Source organism: Palaemon carinicauda, chromosome 20, assembly GCF_036898095.1.
Source record: "Palaemon carinicauda isolate YSFRI2023 chromosome 20, ASM3689809v2, whole genome shotgun sequence".
NCBI classification, from domain to species: domain Eukaryota; kingdom Metazoa; phylum Arthropoda; class Malacostraca; order Decapoda; family Palaemonidae; genus Palaemon; species Palaemon carinicauda.
This window is the reverse complement of record NC_090744.1, coordinates 86501939-86520259: the sequence shown is the minus strand read 5'-3', so window position 1 is coordinate 86520259 and position 18321 is coordinate 86501939. Positions and strand designations below refer to the sequence as shown.

General features: G+C 37.3%; 1 pseudogene; it reads left to right on the top strand.

Moving 5' to 3' along the window:
- The first annotated feature begins 1028 nt into the window (after positions 1 to 1028).
- LOC137659950 (sterile alpha motif domain-containing protein 3-like) lies at positions 1029 to 7299 on the top strand (annotated as a pseudogene).
- Positions 7300 to 18321: the final 11022 nt, after the last annotated feature.

The following is an 18321-nucleotide window of genomic DNA, read 5'->3' as shown; positions in this document are numbered from 1 at the left end:
ATCAGATTCAGAAACCCTTATTGTTTGTTCTAAAGTGTTACAATCCAATTCATTTTCCAAGGTGTTACAATCACATTCATTTTCTGAGTCGGTAAAACGTTGGTCTTTCATCTGACAGTGACATTATCAACTTGGAATCCAAGAACAAACTGAGGAAGGAGGTCCAATGAATACTAACTTACAAAGTTCCAAGCATCAGGCAATGATTAAGAAATCACAGGCGTCAGTGTTTGCTTACAATCTACTCGTAATCGTAATGTTATTAATGTTTAGCTAAATACGTTGTTTATGTTTTTTTTTCTCCCAGACAGCTTGACACACCACACATACGCGCACTCTCTCTCTCCCGTAATAATTAACACACACACACGCTCGCTCGCTCTCTCTCTCTCTCTCTCTCTCTCTCTCTCTCTCTCTCTCTCTCTCTCTCTCTCTCTCTCTCTCTCTCTCTCTCTGTAATAAGTACTAATGATAATTTCTTACTTATTTTCCCCGGTGTTAGTAATAATTATTTTTAGACTATCACAGCCTGAATGCAAACCTAATGGTGATGTCTGACAATTTTTATTCGTAACATTGAAGTAGGAAATAATGTATGTATGGTAATTTTGACTTTTAAAAGAATGCAGAAATAATGGAGAGGAGTAACTTGGAATTTAATCAAGGCAGCATTTCAGATAATAAGAAACATACATACAACATTGCTATACTGCCATACGTAAAAATTATGATAAAAAGTGTTATAGGTCACATGAATCTCAATGCACAAAACCACAATAATAAAAATATAATAATAATATAAGGAGTAGAATTATAATAATAGTAATAATAGGTTGCATTTATTCTAGCGATACACACTTCATACATCCTCTAAGAATGACACAAATAGATCATTGGAATTTTTTTCATCACCTTCCAGCAAAAGTGATCAAGATGAGAATGGAACAGCTGACGACCAACACCTCGCATTCTCTTCAGAATCATCGTTTTAGCTTCCTGATTAAGGAGCTCTATTTGCTTCCTTTTATATGGGCAAGTCACGTGGACAGGTCACATTTTTGATGGATTTGGGCAATTCAGTGTTCATATGTTCGATGGTTTAGGTGCAGGGCTCTGGGACGCTGGTCACGCGGTAGACCTCACCCTCCACCTGGGTAGGCGACATATGGCGGTAGACCTCACAGTGTGAGGTCTACCGCCATAGTGTGAGGCTCACACTATAGTAGCACCGAATTGCCTCCGCCGCGGCACAATGAATCACCATACTGCCTTAGTTTTCTATTTAGTTATACACGTTCTTATACCTCTAGCAATTTTTGCAGAAACTTAGCATTAGGGGAGGTAATACTCCACTGTGATCACAACAGCTGTAGCCCACAGCGACACAGCCTACAAAAGTTTGGGGACCACTGCATGCAGTACGTAATAGATTTTAAGCAGTAATGATTACATTTTTGGTGAATTTACATGGAATGACCCATATATATATATATATATATATATATATATATATATATATATATATATATATATATATATATATCTTCATTCCTTTATATATGATGGTAGAGGTGCTATTAGCTTTTTTATATTAATATTAGGATCTATTACAGAGGTAATGGTGTCAACCTTGGGCATTGCCGAGGTTTCTGCTTGGCTTAAAAAAATAGGATAACAAAAATATGTTCAATCTTTTGCGGGTAAGTTCTTTGCGTGAACAAATAAGAAATATTTACTTTTCAGCAAACATTTGTTTTTTCCTCTATATTAAACTATTGAAGTACTTGTCTAAATATAGTTATTGACTTAAAACCAAAATGAGTGCATCTTAAAATTCTGCCTCCGACCATATATCACATGATGCAAAGGTTAAGGTCAAGATCAAAGAAAAACAAAAAACAAACTTTTTTTTTTCACGCTAATTCCCGGTAGAATCATCATATAGGTGTCAAACCGAAACCAAAATGTGTCTTTCAATTCTGCATCTGACCTCCTTGGCAGAGGTCTGAGCTCTGAGTGCTTTTTTTCTTGTATTTGTCACAATTTTTGCATTAAATGATGTAGTCATTAACCAAACTCACCACATGTACAATTTCTGTTTCTTTTTAAATTGATTAGTAATGTTACAGAACCGTAATTAACTTTTCTTTTTACAGATCTGTAGAACAACATAATGCCTAATGTCAAAGCCCATCCACTTCCTTAACCATTTTGTAGTTTGCCAATTTAGAGTTTTTGTGAATACACTAACCACTGACAGATATTTCATGAACATGAGAAAAAGTTCAAAATCAATTGTCTTGATCATGATTGTTATAAAAAGTTTACAAGAGTGACGCCATGTAAGCGGCATGATCAAAGAAATCATGCAATAAAAGAATTCTTTGACTTCCCCTCAATTAGTTCTCCAAAACTTGCAGAATCAAACATAATAAACAATGCTGAGAAGCCACAGCATGAACATACTGAGGAAACCGATTCACCTGGAAACAATTGTGGTGAAAGCCAAGAAGGTGTGAAGGGGGATTTTACAAAGCATTTTGCACACTACCCACTTGGTATAAAAGAGTCACATGCTACCAGACAATTTGCAAAGGTTTCTAATTTCAGAGCTAGAGTTTTTACTGAATTTTACTGGCAATACATTTAAACAAATGATAAATCAATGTTTCTTAGAAGAACATGGATGTTACCCAAAGAATTCTCAAACCTACAAAAAATTAATGGCTCAGGAAACAGTGTTTGATGAGGAGATAAATGCGGTCAACAGTAAGTTCAAATTAAAGAACAATGTTATATCAAACTTTCCTTATGTTGCACCACGTACATATTTATTATCTGTTTATGACAGAGACTCCACATATCATTATGTCCTTATAATTGATATGCTAAAAGCATTTCTTTCAAGGATTGATGTCCAGAAACAAGTGCAAAAAAATTAACATAGTAGTCATCACCCAAATGTTTTATATGACACTTGTGATGGTCAGTGCAGTAATAATACTGAACGCTCTTCAACAGGTGTTAGTAAGCTTTCACATGTACATAGATGAGTTTGAACTCTGCAATCTAATTGGTGCCAAGCAAGGGGAGTACAAATTAACTGTAGTGCATTTTACAATTGGAAACTTGCCTAAAATCTACAGAAATAAAGATACCATATTTTTGCGCTTACTAGCTAGGCATAAGTATTTGAAATTATATGATCGCACATACCAAGCATTGTTTGAGCCGTTGTTAACAGACTTGCAAACTCTTGAAAATGGCATTGAGTATGAGGCAGGCTCGAAAAACTTAAACTTTCAGCAGTATTGGAGGTTGTGCTGGGAGATAATTTATCTTCCCATTCTGTGGCTGGTTTTCAGACACATTTTAATTCAGGGTCCTTTTGTAGATTTTGTTCTATAAAATACTCTCAGTTCAGGGACACATTGTGCATATCTAAACTTAGAGAGAGGAATAATGCTGCTTATGCCGATCAAATCAAGTTCATTGATGATGATGCAGCAGATGCAGCTATATATGGCATCAAGCATAGATGTCCATTCTCTCAACTAAGTTACTTCAAAGTTCCTGAGGCATTTCCTTCAGATATAATGCATGACTGTCTTGAAGGAATCATTCCCCTCACAGCTGAGCTTGTTCTTAAACAACTTTATAATGAGAAGCTTGTTACAGTTAAAGATTTGAATGAATCCCTCCTTCACACGAGGTTACCTGTCAGTGATAAGCCTAATTCTTTTTCTGACATTTTTTAGTGGTGGTTGCAAGACTGTGGGTAAGGCTTCACAGAAGTTAGAGCTTTTTCTAATCCTGCCTCAGCTTGTTGATCTTACCTCTGTGGGGAGCTCTGCAGCATGGGATGTTTACATAACAACGAGGCAATGTATGGATTTTATTTTCAGTCCAGTTATTGAGAAAGATTCTCTACCCTTTTTAGGGAGCTTAATTGAATCCTATCTTCTAAAATTCAAGAGCACATTTGTTCTTGGTAATTTAATACCTAAACATCATTTCATGATGCACTTTCCATCACAAATAGAGAAATTCGGACACCTTAGAAATTTGTGGTGTATGAATTTTGAGGCTAAACATCAATATTTTAAAAAACTTATTGTAAATACTAGGAATTTTAAGAATGTAACTCAAACAGTGGCTGAAAGACATCAAATGAAAGTTGCTCATGCACTTGCATCTACATGCTTTTTGCATGAGGGAAAGGAACCACACACTGCAGTAAAATATATTGATGTAAACAGCTTACCACAATCCCTAAAAGTTGCTCTTCAAGATAAGATTGGTAAACCATTACCTGACACAGTTAAAGTTGTAAATTGTCTGAAAGTTGATGGCATAGTTCATAACATTAATTCAATCTATATTTTAGATTGCATTGATGAAATTCCATGTTTTGCACAAGTTAAACACATAGCATTATTGGAAGATGAGTGGTAATTTTGTCTAAAATTGTTTTTACCTCAGAAGTATAATGAGATTGCTCATGCATATGAAGTTGAACCTGAGTCAGTTTGGCTTATTGTTCTCCCTAATTCTTTACTAGACAGTCACAAACATAGAATTTACAAGAAAAATCAAGTAACATATGCTTATTCTATATTCTTTGTCAACAAGTACCTCCAATACCTTAAGTAAGATTATGAAGTATTCGTTTTTTTCTCTTTGGTACTGAAAAATTATTATATGAGCATGTTTTTTTAAACAGTAATGTAAAGTTTAAGCAATTCATAATGTGGATATTTGTACCAAACTTTTTAAAAAGACTGTGATTATTTATATTTCATTAGACAATGAGATGGAAGGGCAAGCCATTTGGGAAATTAGTGAGAAGATGATTGGGGTGCTGATTCCTCCAATAGGAAAACAGCTCCTTTACCTAAGGGAGCAGGCTATTTTGAAGGGCTCATCTCCTCCCTCAAAGCTGGATGCCAAACCTGGAGCTGAAACGCAGTCACCTCCGACGGGAAACTCATCAGAAATAACTTCTACCCAAACAAGCAGTACGTCAGGCATAACCTCTACGCAGAGCAGTACGTCAGGAGAACAATCACCAACTTCCCAAATAGACACTTCGTTCACTGATGATGAGGAAAACCCTGATGAACTTTGGAATGATTTATAGAATTACAAGTGAGTTGCTGCTCTTTATAACAAATTATTTCTAGGCACGCTTTTTTGAATGTATTCATTACCAGAGTGGCCTTCTCTTGATGCTCACCTCATATAATTTTTAACATTTCAGACTGCCTCTATTTTCACCATGCATAAAGACCATCTTACAAACAAGAAAAAGTCCACAGGATTACCTGCCTGGGACTTCAAACAGAAGGGCAGTCATCAGGGCCCTTACAGATGATCTAGTGAAGAAGCATATTGTGTAAGTACCTCATTCTTTATCTATTTCATTGCTTTCATACCTTAAATGCCCCTGGTATATTATGTTATCCCTTGCTCATATATTGTCTGCAACAATATTAATTAAATTTCAGTGTATTATTAAACATTATAGTTTTGTAATCTCTCAGCTTATAAATAAAAATGATATATAGTATGTATATACTACACAGCCTGCAGGATTGTGCAAGGCAATAACTTATTTTCTGTGAATTGTTTCCTGTTCATAATATAATAGTGTCAGGTTTTTATTCAGGACACTGTCAAAGCAAGGATACACCAACCTAGTGAATGCCCTGTTCAGAGAATATCCACACATTGGAGACCCTGTGAGAATGTGTACACTGTTATTAATGTTCACTATGTGATGTTCATCTCACCTGTGTGTACACTGTTATTAATGTTCACTATATAATGTCCATCTCACCTGTGTTTGTTGTCCATTTTTATTTACTTGATCAAAGCATAAGTAGCTTTCTAGATTTAGCGTATGGAAGTATAATGTTAATGTATGCCAATATATTTCAACTTTGTATTATTAACTATTCTGTAAAATATGTTTTGGTTGCTTGTGGGAAAAATAAGTAATTCATAACACTCAACACTCTTCATTATACCCCTTATGAGATGTTTGATCACTGGAAGTACTGTATCTATCTGAATTTTTTCACAAATCTCTACATGTTACTAACTGTGCAATGTTTAGGCATGGTAAACTTAACTATATTTATGGTTTCATATTCTCTTTTATACATAAAGGTCAATAATCAGTATGTAATTATTACAATACAGCCATCTGGGATTTCACATGCTGAATCAAGGAATCATACAACTCTTTATCTCTCACATGGTTTATATTTCTAATGTAAGTTTATCTTTTAGGATATAGTGTATCACATGTACACTGTAGTGTACTAAACTACAGCGTATGTATTCTAAGGGCATTTTGTTTTTTGTTATTCAACAGAAATGTTGGAGGATGTCCCTTCGTACCAAGGTGAAAAATATTCGAATGCCATTAGAACTGAATAATGTGTAATTCCTTAAAAAAAATTTGGTTGCCTAGGGACAGGAGGTCGTAAGAGGGTTGCAGAAACAGTGGATGAAGAAAGGGAGGCCTGTAAGAAAAGAAAAACTTAAGGTACTATATTTTTTTATTTCTATTCCTGCCTGCTTATTTAAAAATGGAAGAAGTTGAAGATTAACAGAATGAGGCAACCTATTTGCTCTTGTCAGTTTATAATTTGTTTGGTGTAAAGGGACAAGGGCTTATTCATTCTATCTTACTTTCATATGTCTTGTTGCCTCCATACTACAGGCACACTCACTTGCAGTTCTAGTTGCTAACATTCTTGAGATTATGGTTAGTTATTCACGATAATGATACTTCATATAACCACTCTTTATTAATTTATTTTCCAGATTGATTTAGAAGGCCCTGGAGATGATGAAGTGACTACACTCAGCCACATAGATATTTTAAAGGCTGAATATAAAAAAGGATCACCTGATCTTGCTATGCTTGCAAGAAAAATGGAGAGGACATTTGCCTTCAGATGGAAGAATATTAACGATCCAAATTTGTATGTGGAAGACATCCTCTTAGATTTTCCAGCTCTAAGGTAAAGAAATTTTGTAAGTTTCATTGTCATTGGCATCTTATTTCTGATGTTTTTTTTTTTTTTTTTTTTTTTTGATGGCGGGGGGAGGGGGTGGATTTGAAAGATTGTGATTTATCATGTGTTTTGTTATATTACATTTATTATTGATAATATCATACTTCACATTAAATAACAATCATTTTTTCATAGACAAAACATTGTTGTGGCAGAAGGAATAGAAATTGTCATTATTACTATTAAACAAATATTTTTAGAAAAAAACTAGATTGCATAAATTGTGACGCTTTATTATTTCAGCTTCCAAGGGAAGCTGAACATCATGGTATTTTCAAGCCTCTTTGGAGTAACTACCTAAAATTACAAGCCTCTATCGTTAAGCTCATGAAGTATGCTTCGTTACGCTCCAAAAACTAAAAAAGACACTACTCAGGGTATCAAGAAGGCATGGATAGCACTTTAGATGAAGATCAGAGAACTGGTGAATATCATGGAAATATTTTGTCAATTTAAAAATAACTCACGCTAACTTAAACTTACCCCATCAAGTCAGAGATGTGATTCACAAAAGTTTCAGCCACTGTTCGGTTACCACTCTTGACCAGTCTCTTACTGTTAAACACACCCCTATACATAATATATATATATATATATATATATATATATATATATATATATATATATATATATATATACAGAGAGAGAGAGAGAGAGAGAGAGAGAGAGAGAGAGAGAGAGAGAGAGAGAGAGAGAGAGAGAGAGAGAGAGTAATTTTCCTTGTGAGGTCACAAAAATCACCATTAAGTTGGTTAACTATGTCCCCAAATCTCTTCTCAAGACATTTAACCTAACAATAGGCCATCTTCAGAAGTGGTTCTGAAAAAAATTTGACTTGAGGTAGCAGACAGTTAGGTATTTATGCATTATATTTTTTTCTTTCTTTTTTATACACACACACACACACACACACACACACACACACATATATATATATATATATATATATATATATATATATATATACATACACACACACATATATATATATATATATATATATATGTATATATATACATATATATACATATATATATATATATATATATATATGTATATATATACATATATATACATATATATATATATATATATATATATATATATATATATGTATATATATATATATATATATATATATATATATATATATAAATATATATATATATATATATATATATATATATATATATATATATATATATATATATATATATATATATATATATATATATATTTAGGCATAGGCACACTAACAAATATTTTCTTCTCACAGTTTTCTGCGTACGGTTTGCTTTGCAGCTTCTGCCATCACTCTTTAGAGAGTGTGAGGAATATCTTCTAGTTCATTCACAAGAGGTAACCCACTGTTATTAAAATGCATAGTATTATTACTGTTGCTATACTGCATTATACATATATGTTGTCCTTTTGTGTATATAACATGTCGAAATATACTTTCACCCTAAAAATTATTTCTGCTAGACACCAGAAAGGCAACAAAAACTAGTGATTACCTTATACAGTATCAACTTATATCCCTGCACGCTTCCCTGTTAAAAGCTGTCAAACAATGCATTCATTTAAATGGTATTAATGCATTAAAATACCTTGCTAAAATTATCTTTTCCCAATGTATATATAACTGGTCAGTTCACACTGTTTCTGATACTCCTTTCCAGGATATAAAATCTACAGCTCCAGTCCTCACCTTTCAAGGAGGAGAATATCAGCTTCACATCAATGGCAGCTGTTTTTTCTAGGCCAACTCCAAGTTTACAAATGCTTTTGAATGTTTGTTTCAGTCACATTTTGTATTTTCATTGGAATATCCAAAACCAATTTAAAAAACTTTGTTATTCTAAAGAATCTTATATATTTCAACATAACTGCAAATTACCCTCTTCTGTTTGTACATGGCCCCCCCCCCCCCCCAAAAAAAAAAAAAAAAAAAAAAAAAATGGCATGGCATAACATTGAGTCTATATGTGGTTGATTTTCCTTATGTTATGAATTTAAATTGATGATAATATGCATATTATACTGACTTTGTTTTTTGTAAATGAAAACTACTGAGATGGCAATTTGTCTGTCCGTCCGCCCTTTTCCTATCCGCCCTCAGATCTTGAAAACTACTGAGGCTAGAGGGCTGCAAATTGGTATGCTCGTCATAAAGCCTCAAATCATCAAATATACTTAATTACAGTCCTCTAGCCCCAGTATATATTATCAAGTGACTTTTGGCAACAATATAAACTTACTTCAAAAAAAAAATATATATATATATATATATATATATGTGTGTGTATATAAATATATATATATATATATATATGTGTATATAAATATATATACTGTATATATATATATATATATATATATATATATATATATATATATATATATATATACATATATATATATATACTTTTGATTTTCAAGTGCAATGGAAAAAATAAATTGATAAACCAACTTTTGAAATCATTGACCTTATGATTTTATATACTGCAAGCTATAACTACACCTAATGGTGGAATGGATATTAATTATATAATTATAATTAATATACACGGGTATTTATATCGTATAGAATCCCCTGTAAAAGGGTATTCTTTACCCGCAATACACTCCTAAGTAAGGGTATCTCAAGTATATGTTATACCCTTGATATGGGTATATTGTAAAGGGTATATTATAGTTCTTATATACCCCGATAGGGTATGCTATTTTAACCACTAGAAATACCCCTTTTCCACCCCTTTTATACCCTTAATTTTTTAGAGTGTATGTGGAAGCTACTTGAGTACAAGTAAAATACCAGGCTGGAATTGCTACATACAAGCAGCAATGAAAGATGGTCACTTTGAAACTAATCATATACTTGCACTCCCCTTCATCAACTTGAACCCAGGGAATCTATCAACTATATACACAGCACTTTTACATGTTGTTGAGGGTACCAAGTCCCAGAATCAAACTCACTGTGTAGTAACTTTTGACCACCCCCTCTAAATGAAAGCAGTTGAAATAGTTGGTGCAGTCGGCCAAGAAAGCCCATTGTCAAAAGTAGTTGTGCGTTTGGGTGGGTTCCATCTTCTCATGTCTTTCATCGGAGCAATAGGCACCATCATGCGCGGAAGTGGACTGGAAGAATTGTGGTTCACAATATATTCAGAAATTTCTGTAAGACACATGCTTTCTGGACACACATATTACCATGCCCTTCGAGCTCACTTTCTTACAAAGGCTGCTCTTACAAGAATTTTTCTAGATGTCAATATGAATGATGAAGAATGTAGTGTAATCCTGGAGATATTCCACTCCTTCTTGACCCATGAAGTTGATGTTGAAGACGTACTAAATAATGAAATCTTAACAGACATTAATACTAAGCTGATAAACATCAATCAACAGCAAGACTTTGGTTGCAATATCATGAGCAAGTATCCCTAATTAAGCTTTCTGAGAGCTGAACTCACAGGACAGTGGGATTAGCACCTGTATTGTGATTGAGAGATGCTTCCACATTTCCATGCTGAAGGGCTTCTACATTATGCCAAAGCTGTACAGATCTATTTGCAGCAAATGCATGAACTTTCTAATACAATGGAAAAGAAGGAATATGAGAAACTTACAATTGATGGATTCTTCACGGTGCGTCACAGCAATCGTTATTGGTCAGGGACATGGAGTGATATGATAATTGAGCAGTATCTGATGAAGGGATTTAAATCTTCTGGGGGACTTACACATAGCAGGGGTATTACCGAGAGCACTTTAGCCCAGTGGATAAAAGCAATGCCAGCAAGTACACAAGTTTGTGATGCTGTGGAGAAATTTACTGGTGTTTCATCTGCAACAACTGAACAGCATGTTGAATTGCGAGAATCACAACACTTTAATGATGAGAAGCACTTACAAATATTGCAGAACTGGCTACATTCTCACTCTCCATTTCAAGAAACTTTTAATGGGTTGGTATCCTTGGGGACAGGAATAATTGCTGATGATTTAGTGAACTGTGACACAGCAAAATCAATTTGCTTAAAATAAATGCATGATATGGATGGCAAGAAATTCTCAACTATACACTTAAAAAGAAAGAACGCAGTACGGTCAATATCAGTGTTGAGGAATGGACTTTAAGTTCATGAGGATGTTGTTGCAGTGAACTCTCAACAGCTTTTCAACAGAATAATGTGTGTTTTGAAAAATGATGACCAACTTGCTAATTATATGACTTATGAATTGGCCCATAAACCTCCTTCACTCTTTGACGACATCTCAATGAGAAAAGGCCACAAAGCAGCCTTAGTGACTAAATTGGAATCATATGGAACTTGGGAAGGGTTAGTTTCAGATGAATACCAGTATGTTGTGGATGGTGGTCATCTTCTTCATAAAGTTGTGTGGCCAAGGCCAGCTATGTATCAGGATATTTTTCAAGCCTACACAGGTTATGTAATCAATCATTATTGCAAAAATGCAACAGTTGTTTTTGATGGCTACCCAGTGACACCAACAACCAACTCTCAAGAGCAAAATCGTAGGGCATCCAAGCATTGTTCTATAGAAGTTGAAGGCAATGAGGAATGTTACTCAACGTTACCGCAAGCAGATTTCCTGTGTAATAAGCGTAACAAGACACTGCTGATCAGTAAACTGAAGGACCACATGAAGCGTTCTGGCATTACAGTTATAGTTGCCAAAGAAGATGCAGATATGTCTATTGTTCAAACTTCTGGGTCATTAGAAAATAGTGGACATAATGTAGCAGTGGTGGGTGACGACACAGAGTTACTAGTACTTCTAGTATCTCTTTCTAAATCATCCACAAAAATACTTTTTATTAAACCTGGTAAAGTACACAACAACAACAAGATCTATGATATTAGGAAACTTATATCTAACCTGGGAGATCTTCATCAACATCTGCTGTTCCTCCACGCTGTTACAGGCTGTAACACAACATCAGCTTTATATGGGAAGGGAAAGAAAAAGTCCTTTGATATTTTGAAGAAGAGCCAAGACATATGCAATACAGTCTGTATTTGATAACCGAGAAGCATCTATACAGGAAGTGGCCAAAGCTGGCGTAGCTTTCCTCCTTTCTATGTATGGAGCGGAGAAATTTCAAACATTGGACAGGTATCGTTTGCATGCATACAAGAGAACAGTTGCAAAGATGTCACTTAAATGTGAGTTTCAGTTATCAACATTGCCACCAACAAGTGATGCAGCTCGCTTGCACTCACTTAGGGTGTTCTACCAAGTACAGCATTGGCATGGAATGGGAGAGTTCCAAAAATGGGCTGAAACCCATCCCTTCCATGAAACCTCCAGCACCAGCTGACTTGTTACATTTAGTCAGCTGTAACTGTCGCAAAGGTTGCCGCCATCAATGTGAACGTCGTAGGGCTGGTTTATCATGCTCATCCATCTGTGGACAGTGTCATGGTGTTGGATGTGAAAATTCACTACTATTTGAGGAGGATGTGTCTCTCTCTCTAATTAAGTCTTATAAAAAAAAGATAAGGCGTTTTTAGACATAGGTAACGCAGGCTTCTTGACCACACCAAAGAGCTTCTGAATTGCCTCTTACATCTTTAGTTCTGTCCAGATAGAACTTCAGTGCTCTAACAGGGCACAGAACTTTCTGCAACTCTTCACCCACAATATCATAGAGATTAGCAATATCGAAAGATTTAGGCCATGGATGAGAAGGACGTTTGTTTTTGGCCAGAAATTCAAGTTGCAAGGAGCATATGGCTTTCCTGTTTCTAAAGCCAATGTTCTTGCTAAAAGCGTGAACTTCACTGACACACTTAGCTGTTGCCAGATTTACTAAGAAGAGTCTTCAAAGTCAGATCTTTAAAAGAAGCCGAGTGTAAAGGCTCAAACCTGTCACTCATGAAGAATTTTAAAATATCTAAATTCCAGGCTGGTGATTCCTGTTGACACTCCTTAAAAGTTTCAAAAGATCTGAGATCTTGAAGGTGTTTGTTATTTGAGAGATCTAAATTCCTGTGTCTGAAGACACCTGCCAGCATACTCCTGTACCCCTTGATGGTCGAGGAGGAAAAGTTGTGCTTTCTTCTAAGGTCTAAGAAGAAATTGGCAATTTGTGTTACATAGGTACTGGGTGAAGAAACTCAATTAGCTTTACACCATTCTCTAAAAACCTCCCACTTGGACTGATAAACCTTGATGGTAGAAGTCCTCCTTGCTCTAGCAATAGCCTTGGCTGCCTCCTTCGAAAATTCTCTAGATCTTGCGAGTTTTCCGATAGTCTGAAGGCAGTCAGATTCAGAGCTTGGAGGTTTAGATGGTTTCTTGCCAAGTGAGGTTGTTTGAAAAGATCTATTCTCAATAGCAGGCTTCTTGGAACGTCCACCATCCATTCCAGTACCTCTGTAAACCAACCTCTTAATGGCCAGAAGGGAGCTACTAGAGCCAACCTGGTTCCCTCATGAGACATAAACTTTTGAAACACCTTGTACAGCACTTTGAATGGTGGGAACGCGTAGAAGTCCATGTCACGAGCTGTTTGCCGCTTGGGGACGCTATGTGCTTGATGATAGACGCTCGACGTCACGTCTTGCTGGACGCTTGACGTCACATTCTGCAGGACGTCCTGTTCCACTGGAAGCTCGACATCCTGTTAGGTGGACGTACGTCGTCACGTCTGTTTGCTTGACTCCTTGGGTTAAAAATGGCTAAAATATGACATTTAACTAGGGAGTTGTAAAGACGTTCGTCATCAAGAACATCTCGACTAGTAGCCTCACTACGCTTGGTGTCCAGGTGTGAAGTTACCCGACACTCAGGGTTCAGGCCTGCTACTCTCTTGTTGTTCGCAGGCCGATAAACTAGCATGAGCGAAGAGAGCTTCTGTTGCAAATCTAGCAGTATAATAAAAATAAGGACAAACTGTTGTGGTATCGGAGACGTCACATCTACCACAAGCTCTCTTCCCACACCGTTTAAAAAATACGCAGAGCATCCAGAAGACGATAACCAGTTTGACGGTGGAGAAGGAGCATGAACCGATGCCATGCTAGGCTCAGACAACTGTCCTGCAACTGGGTGAATTGGATGTTATTTGACAGTTGCCAACATCCTAAAAGGATGTTGGAAAGGAGAGTTTTCTTCAGTAGAAAGAAAAAATGCTCAGGACTGCTCCAAAGACTACAACCAGAAGCTTGCGGTGTCACGATAGGACGCTGACTGACAGTCAGAGGTCTGGAAGTTGATGCCAGCCTCGTCTGGGCGCTGCGTCATCTGAAGACGATAAAAAAACTTTCACCTCGCCTTTCCTATAATGAAGGTGAGCGTCCTGGGAACCGTCAATAGGAATGCTCGAGTAGGTGTCTGCTCAGGAGCTAAAGCCTCTCATTTCCTGTCGTTCGATATTCCTTCTCCCAGGGAAAAGGGAGCTGGAAGAAGTTTTAAAGGATTACTAAGGATTAGAAAAAAGACAGGTCCTAACAGACGCACCCTCTATTTGAGGGGAGGTGCTTACACCGAAACAAAGAGCCCAAAACTGGACAACTTACTCCTATACACTAACCTTCCAGTATTGCTTGAAGTTCGGATGGATGAGGATATAGAAGAAAACATCCTGGAGATCTAAAGAGAGCATCCAGTGGACCTTTCCTACTGTTGAAAGGACTGATTTCGATGTCACCATGGAGAACTTTGTCTTCTGAACGAAGGCGTTGAGAGCAGTGACATCCAGGACCGTGCAATAGCCTCCCTCTCCAAAAAGAGAGAGACTTGATGTTACATAGCCTGTCTTCTAGGCTCCTCTCTGTATTTGGCAGAGAGGTCTATCAGAGTAACTAATAAGGAGGTTTCACTAGGAAAAAGATTTTGCATCCATCCTTTAGTGAAAGCACGGACCAAAAGCCTGCTCCTCTCCTCTCCCAGGATCGCTAGAAGTAGTTAAGTCTGGCTCCTACTGTTGTCTGTTTGCTTTAGAGATAAAGTATGCAGAAAACTTTCTTGCTGAATTATACACCAGAACCTGTGTCTTTGACTAACTCTTGAGGGAGAAGAGAGGAAGAAAAAGGGGGGGGGGGTGAAAAGTTATCCTGCTTCATTGGTAAGGAAGCTGGCTTCATAGGTTTTAATGCCTCATTGCATCCAGTCTCCCATCATCCTCAAGCTCTATTAGATGATCGAGAATTTTTTTATGTACGACGACTTCTCTCACAAAGCAGGTTGAACTGCAGCATTGTTGCTCACGGTTTTGACGGAGGATCAGACTCAAGACCCCAAAGACCTAAGCCCACAAGCACAGGCCAAAAAAGGAACACTGCCTTTTCTCACAAAAGCACTAATGCACATCCTGCTGCTCCAGCTGAATGTGCTGCTGCACCAACATCTACAGTTAGGCTCTTTATGCTGCATTCAGGATGCGCTATTGCACTGCCCTACCAGCACCATCTTAGAAAAACAGAGACTCCTTCGACGCCTTCCTTAGCGAAAAACTCTGAAGGCGGGACGAGGAGCAGCAGGTACAAAATAAATTGGAAACTCTTCAGAAAAAACTCATGAGTTTCTTAAAGTCAACTGAAGGGAGAAGTATCTTAGAAACTTCTCCTAAGAGAATTCCACTAAAAGATAAATAGGGGAAAAGAGATCGTCACTCTCTTCCTCCTAAAAGTCTCTAACTGAGGTAGAGAAGTCTTCCAAGTACTGACCAGACCAAACGTTGCTTAACTTTGCTGATCGGACGAGAAGTGGTGTTTTCAACGTGGTAAGTCCGAAGTGGTGTTTTCAACGTGGTAAGTCCGAAGTGGTGTTTTCAACGTGGTAAGTCCGAAGTGGTGTTTTCAACGTGGTAAGTCCGAAGTGGTGTTTTCAACGTGGTAAGGTCGTTGACTGTTTCCTAGGAGTCAACTCCTTAAGGTCCTGAATTCTGACCTCAATGCTTTTAGAGGTTTAATTCTCGCTTTCCAACAGACACCAAGAATTAGTTCAAGCGGGCCTTTGACAAAATATCTTACCAGTTAATATTTATTTCTGTATCTTTTAATATAGCGCCTGGCGTAACAATGTTCCAACGCTAGACGCTCATGGTCATTACGATCGGAACTAAGACGTTCGCGATCTTGACACTAGACTTCAAGTCCAAATGATGAAAACTTTACGCCATGGAACTGCATGACACTCGGCGTTAGGTCTAACTGCCTAACATTCGACATCAAGTCCTACTGTTGGAAGCCAGAAGCCATGCAACTGCTTGGCGTTCAGCGTCACGTGACTCTCGGAACAATGCCGTTCACGATTCAGACGCTCGTGATCTAGACGCTTGGCGCTATGATTGACACGCGGCGTCACGTTCTACTGCTTGACGCTCGACGACACATAACAGCTTGGCGTTCAGCGTCATGATTAACTGCTTGGCACTCGATGTCAAGTCCAACTGCTGGAAGCTCGACGCCATGCAACTGCTTGACGCTCGGCGCCACGTGACTTTCAGAACAATAACGCTCGCGATTAAAAACACTCGGAACTATGCCGATCGCGTCTAGACCGGTCGATCATCGAACAAGAGAAACCAAGAAGTTGCACTAAGTTACAAACATCATGTCAAACTCTTACAGCAGTGTTAGTAGCTAGCCTTGCTGGACGCTCGATGTCCAAATAGAAAACACTTTTACCTCGCCTTACCTATGGCGAGGGCGAGCGTTCTGGGAATCGTCAACAGGAACGCTCGAGGGGACTTCTGTTCGGGTCTTACAAGATGCTCGGTGCCAGGCTAATGCCTCTCACTTCCTTTCGCCGATCGACATTACTTATCCCATAGGTCCGGGAGCTTGAAAGAGGTCTAAGACTAGGATAACAACAGGTCCGAACAGAAGTACCCTCCACTGTATTGAATAAATTCACTGCACTAAGTTAGCACTAAAAAACTTGCACTTTTAACCCTGGATAGGTACGGTGGGTCGTTTGCGACCCCGAGCGTAAAAAAAAAACAGGTTTTTCTCACGTGACTCACCCCTGTGACTGAATTTGTGGGTGATCGACCTGCAGGAGGTGTCTCCCCTACACGCTCTAGTAGTGTCCAGATGTGCATTGCTGTAGCTGTACTCCTTCCCCGATTTCTGAGACGCGTCGGGGTCGTTCGCGTCCGAGTTTACCCTTCTGAGGTAGTTTGCATAATTATCAAAGTTATTACGTATTATGAAATTGTCGTAGAATGGTGCAACTTGTATAGGTTATCAGTTGTGGAAAGTCTTGGTGGATTGTTTGGCTACCATGTGCATGTTTTTTTTTTTAGTTAAAATGTCGTTCATCACCACGAGGACCATTTTACCGCGAGTGCCCCTTTTTCATTTTTTTTCATTTTTTTGCCAAGTCATTTTTCCGTAAGATATTGCCAAATAGTGTCGTAAAACTTTTGCTTGTTTAGTGTTGGAAAGTGTGTCTAGATGATCTGGCTACCCATGCATGACTTTGTTTTTGTCAGATACGACGTAGTTATTGGTATATTGGGTATTTAACTGCGGTTACCAATTTCTGTTTTTTTTCAATATTTGTAAAAATTACTACGTAGTAAGGAATTGCCGTATATTATTCATTTTTTTTTCATGTTTATGTGTTAGAAAGTGTGCCTTGATGGTTGGGGTAACACGTGCATGTCTTTTTTTTTATCTGAGATGTCGTATATTAGAATGTCGGGCATTTTACCGCGAGTGTCCCTTTTTAATTTTTTTTAATTTTTTTGCCAAGTCATTTTTCCGTAAGATATTGCGAAATAGTGTCGTAAAACTATTGTTTTTTTAGTGTTGGAAAGTGTGTCTAGATGATCTGGCTACCCATGCATGACTTTGTTTTTGTCAGATACGACGTAGTTATTGGTATATTGGGTATTTAACTGCGGTTGCCAATTTCTGTTTTTTTTTCAATATTTGTAAAAATTTGCTACGTAGTAAGGAATTGCCGTATATTATTGATTTTTTTTTCATGTTTATGTGTTAGAAAGTGTGCCTTGATGGTTGGGCTAACACGTGCATGTCTTTTTTTTTTTATCTGAGATGCCGTATATTAGAATGTTGGGCATTTTTCCGCGAGTGCCCCTTTTTATTTGTTTTGCATTTTTTTGCTTAGTCATGTTACCGTAAGGAATTGGCAAGTAGTGTCGCAAAACTTATATTTTTATAGTGTTGGAAAGTGTTTCTAGATGATCTGGCTACCCATGCCTATTTTTTTTTTAGCCAGATAT